This window comes from Callorhinus ursinus, unplaced genomic scaffold (assembly GCF_003265705.2).
Source record: "Callorhinus ursinus isolate GAN/ISIS: 27379988/994484 unplaced genomic scaffold, GSC_fseal_2.0 scaffold5, whole genome shotgun sequence".
In the NCBI taxonomy this organism is placed as follows: Eukaryota; Metazoa; Chordata; class Mammalia; order Carnivora; family Otariidae; genus Callorhinus; species Callorhinus ursinus.
The window spans coordinates 64,136,849-64,142,716 of NW_027397067.1; the positions used below are offsets into that span (position 1 = coordinate 64,136,849).

General features: G+C 39.9%; 1 pseudogene; it reads left to right on the forward strand.

Moving 5' to 3' along the window:
* The first annotated feature begins 202 nt into the window (after positions 1–202).
* Positions 203–1,092, forward strand: LOC112823032 (tRNA (cytidine(32)/guanosine(34)-2'-O)-methyltransferase pseudogene; annotated as a pseudogene).
* Positions 1,093–5,868: the final 4,776 nt, after the last annotated feature.

Here is a 5,868-nt window from a genome sequence, read left to right on the forward strand (position 1 = left end):
ACGCTCCCAACGGGAGCCCTCAGGCATGCGTGATAGGCATTCAGATTGACTAAGACCTCGAACTGAAGCTTGATGACTTCTGGCCAGTCTGTGCTCTCGCTGAGGCTCAGGCAGCTTACGGACCAGCCTCCTTGGTCCCCCTTCTCCTCACTCTGAAAGCTAAGCTTGCTGTTGCCAGGTCCCTGGGCAAACAGCGTGTGAGATGGGACAGACATCGGACAAGCAGGATGTCTACTACCTGCCTGGCCAAGGAGAATGGCTGACACGTCCACGGTGCCTTCAAGCTGCTACAACTCGACGAGGAATTCCTGAAGTCTGCAGACCTCCAGGCTATGGCTCCATGACCAGGTGTGTTACAGATCCAAGGGGACATCACCCAGCTGTCCACTGCCAAGGAGATCATCCAGCACTGGGAGAGCTATCCCGTGGACCTAGTGGTGTGCGATGGGGCTCCCAATGTAACCGGCTTCACGATGTTGATGAGTATATGCAGGCCCGGCTCCTCCTAGTCGCTCTGAACATTGCTATACATGTCTTGCAGCCAGGGGGCTGCTTTGTCACCACAATCTTTGGAGGCCAGGATGTGACCCTGATCGACAGCCAGCCACGTGTCTTCTCCAGTGTGCTCTTTGCCAAGCCCAGGAACGGCTGCCCCTCCAGCATAGGGGCCTTCACTGTCTGTGAGGGTTATGACCCTGCTGAGGGCTTCCTTCTGGACCTGACCAAACCCCTGCTGGACGACTCTTACGATCCATATTTCCACCAATTAGATGGTCCCACTTGCATCATTGTGCCATTGGTGACCTGTGGGGACCTGAGCTTCTATGGCTCAGACTGCGGGTTACCCACTGGACCCAAAGGACGGCTCCAAGTATAAGTATATACCCACGCAGCCCCCGATCTCGCCACCATCCCGGGAGGTCTGCACGTTGAAGAAGAAAGGGTGGCTGGCCAAGGAGATCCATCCCCAGGACTGTCCCATCAGCACAGTGGACACATTGCTCCAGCCCCTGGCTGCTCCCAGCACCATACCCTGCTGGCCTCTGAGGTGGAAGACAATGAAATGAATTGTTCACCTTAACACTTTCAGTTAGCTGGCAATCTGATGCAACCCGGAACTTGCATTGATGAACTTATTTTCAAATATCTCATCAATGGGTCCTGAACATCCAAGCCCCCAGTGGGAACCTGCAACAACCACCATGACCACAACAAGGAAAGAAACACCACAGAATGCCTTTCTGCATTGCAGAGGGGATTCTTGAGTGAGGTATTGCTTCTTTAAATCTTTCCAGGGGTGTCCTGAGTATGTCTAGAATTGTGCCCCAAAGCAGGGGCTCTTAAAATGGATAGAAATTAGGAATATCTGTGAACCCATTGGAGGAAAATATTACATTTTTATTTTCACTAATATAACTGAAATTTAGCTTTACTCCCCAATATAAATGCCAGCAACAAATCATAGTAGTAAAAGTCGTGCCTGTTACCTTCCCACCAGTACAAATCAGTTACTTTTTATGTTATATTGCAGTTTTTGCAGGCATCTTGAAATGCTGTTCCCATTTGTCACTACATTGAATTATAGAAGATCTTACAATTTGAGGTACTAATAAAAAAAAAAAGCATTATATTTTGTAATACCAAAAAGAGATTTGGGGCCAAAGTTATTTTACAAATAACTTTTACAAAGTTATTTTTTTTTTTACAAAAATAGTCAAAATTGGCCTTTGATGATTTAGTGATAACTTTCCAACAGATTCATTTTTTAAAAAAAATATTCAATGTGTAGGGCACCTGGGTGGCTCAGTCGGTTAAGCCTCTGACTCTTGATTTCCACTCAGGTCATGATCTCAGGGTCATGAGATGGAGCCCCAAGTGGGGCTGTGCGCTCAGTGCAGAGTCTGCTAGAGAGTCTCTCTACCTCTCCCTGTGCCCGTCCCCTTGATTTCTCTCTCTCTCTCTCTCTTTCTAAATATATCTAAATAAATATAATAGGTACCTTTTCTAAATGCAGTGTTGCTTAGAAAAATCAACAAAAATGCAATGAAGTTTTCAGCAGAGAAGTGAGGATTTCAGCATAATAAACTTAATTTTTCTCAACCTGGTGGTTGTTATGTCCAATGAATTACATTTTTTTTGGTCAGATGAATAGGCACAATACTACTCAGTTGATGGTCAGCTAAAATAGAATCCTATTTTATGCAGACTGGAAAAATTAATATTCATAAATATTTATGAAGAGTAGTTGGAGCTTTTTTTCCATTTCTGTTATATCTGGGTCTGTTTTCCATAATACTACTAAGGGATGAATATTTTCATGACAATCTCTTCCATGATGTAAAACTGAATAATAGCACATGAATTGCTACTTGTTAGTTTTGTGTAACTGTAAACATAGAAAGATTCTTTTACTCTAGGGAAAGCAAAATTACTCTTTTTAGCAGGAGTATGCACTTTCATATTTATATCCAGAATAGGCAAAAACCAAAAAACCAAAAACCAAAAACAAAAAAACCAAACCCAGAACAGCTGTTTCATTAAATTGCTTTCTTCTCAATCACTTACTGTGGCTCTTTCAATATCTCCTTTTATTTTCCAAAAGCATATAACCTTCTTATTTGACTGTTCCCTTATGTTGCTTTTTAAATTGGCCAAGCTGATGAATTACAAATGAAGTTCACACACAAAAAATTGTTGTCCCCCAAAGAATATTACTTTATTTCAGATTGACACACCAATTAATACTCCCTTTCCCCCCTTGGGGGTACCTGAGAACTCATTGCTTCTTCTCCATTGCATTTAATTTTAGTATAAAGAATAATAGCTTGTATTATAAGACTCTGAAGCCTTCTCCAGTTCTTGGTTCTAGACAGTTAGATTTCAGTTTAAATTAAAGGGGGTTTAATCCTTACACTTTAGCACTACAGAAGTCAAGAACTTGTAAGCTAATTGATTTGGAAAGGAATAGTTCAAAATACAATAAGGATATATATCCTTATCTGACTAGGAAGCCAAATCTGAAGAAATAAAAGAAGAAAGAGAGAGAAGGTCAACAAAAGGAAACATGGACCATGCTTTTATTTCAGTAAAATATAGTCAATTTAATTAATACTTTGAGTCAAACTAGATGATGGACTGATTGACAAAATAAACATTTTGGCATCATAAGCACATAAAGTTTAACTTGGGATATAAGGAGACAGTTCAAGATGATTACATTTATAAAATAACCAGAGCAGCAGGTTAATTATTTTTTCTTTTGTGGTGGGGTGGGAGGAAGGAGAAGAGGCATTAATTCATTTGCAATTCAACATAATTCAACAAGTTTTTATTGAACACCTATTATGTTCTACACCTTTTGCTAACCACTGGGACTAGTAGTTTTAAATCAAATAAATAATTTATGCCTGAATTTTTGGTTTCAAACAAATTGATTTTGTTTGAAGAAGGCAGGGGAATTCTGTCACCTGGGACAAAGATGTCAAGTACAGAACTACAGTATAACCCACTTTACTCCATCTGGACTCATAGGGCTGTCCTCACATGGTCCAGATTCACTGAGCAACTAGAATCCATTACATCAACTTTTCATCCCTGTTGAAAGAAAAGCGGGCCTGAGGGTGTTCTTGCACAGGCACTTAAGATGATATCAATAGTTCAATCCATAATCAAACAGTGATGGAATTACACTTAAGGAAGAAGCTGGATTTCACTCCTTTATGTTTCCAAACATTCCAGGTCATTCAGTGATCTAGTCTAAACATGCACATCAAAATGGAGTCTTTTCTCCCCTAAAGGTATCACAGTGATCTGATCTTTCCTGAAAACATTTTTAACTCATCACTTTCTAGACTCCCCTGCCATGTTGGAACAAAATTTGTTGCCGCTGTTATGGCCTAGGTAGATAAATTTAAACTTTGAGGAAATGCCTATCCTGTTTTGTATCATCTGTTGTACTCCCTACAGAGCTATTTTATTTTCTTCTATCTGTACCCTTCTTGAAGTACTTATAAAAGACAAAGATATTATTGCTGTTCTGGATTTACAGAAATGATTCACTCACGACCGTGTAAGAGCTTACAATGTAACGTGTATGTGGAGACCTGCAAAGAAATTAAACAATACAAGCAAATAAAAATAAACTCTCTAAGAGAGGTACACAGTGCTTTGAGAGTGATAAATTCTCCCATAGGGGCCAGAAAAGCTTCCTACACAGGTAGTATTCAGTTTCTTGTGAAAAATGGTAGAATTTCTTTTTAATTCTTTCCAGTTTTCTGCACATGCACACAGGGGAAGTATTGACCAGGTAGAAAGCATTTCTGATGGCAAGCTGGACAAAGGCGTTCAGGTGTAAGATGACACAGGGGACACTTTTCAGAAGTCTCCTGTAGCTGAGGTGCAGGAGGCATGAGAAGAAATTTAGACTATCCACATCTGTAATGAAATTCCTCTCCCTGAATTCCCAGCTATAAAAGTGGTAGAGGATGTCATGTTTCAGGAGAACTTGGTTTATACTGGGAATATGAACAGTTTTCCCCTCAGGTACAAATTATAACAAAGTACAGTAATTCTCTGTTTATATATGTATTTGTTTGGAGACCTACTTGCAAACAACAGAACTATCTCTTCCTAGCTTAATTTTTTAAAGATTTATTTATTTATTTTAGAGAGAAAGAGAGAGAACACAAATGGGGAGGAGCAGAAGGAGAGGGAGAGAATCCTCAACAGACCCCTTGCTGAGGATGGAGCCAGACACAGGGCTCGATTCCAGGACCCTGAGATCATGACCTGTGCCGAAATTAAGAGTCAGATGATTAACCGAATGAGTCACCCAGGTACCCCTTGCTAGTTTAATTTTTAAAATAACTTACTAATGGCCATTTAGAAGACAAAGAGACATGGACTCCCAAGCTATGAAACCAGGCGTGCTGTAGAGCAGCATGGCAGGACCTTTTCACTGTCACGGTTGTCCAGTTCCTTACACTCAGGGCAAAACGCAGGACATCCCACCAAGTGCCATTTCTAAAGAAGTAAATGGTTTTGTCCCAAATTTGCTATAGGTCAGTTTCCTTGAGTGAAGCTTCCATAGATCATTGCTTCATTCCAAATTCAGGTTTCGGTTTCATGTGGTTGTATCAGATTGGAAGGCTTAAGTCATATGTTTACATTTGCATTGAAAGGATGTTTCCTGAATTATACTCCAGAGGAATAGGACTCATAATGTGGAAAATGACAAAATATAAGGAGGCTGTTCAAAATATATAATACTATTATATATTATTATGCTAATATGTATGAGCAATCCACAAATGAAATATTATTGTGTATTAGTAATTCCTAAGTAAGCTATATCTACATACACCAGAATAGATCATTGTTAGGCAATGTTCTTTTTCACTCTTGGAAACATCGCTGTATATCTTATTAAATGCAATACTTCTGCTATATATTATGAATTAATTTTTGTTAGGTTTGGCTGTGATAAAAATAACCCTCAAATCTCAGTGTCTTAAAACAACCAAGTTTTCTTTCTTACTCATGTTACATCATCTTTGTGGGGTTATCTGTAATTTTATTACTGTTCACTTTACGATGGCTATAACTGTGTTCTACATTGTAAATGTTTTCTTCATTGTTTGAGCCAGGCTAAGGAGCTGTCAGTATCTTGGACATGCTGTCTCCATACAAGACGGGGAGGGGGCGGTAGGGGGGAGGGAGAGAGAGAGAGACTAAACCAGATAATAGCAATAACGACAGAACTACATAATCACTCTAAAGCATCTGCTTGAATATGGCGTACATCACTAACAATTCCACTGGTCAAAACAAATGAAGTAAAATTGTGAAGCCTGATACCATTTGGGTAGG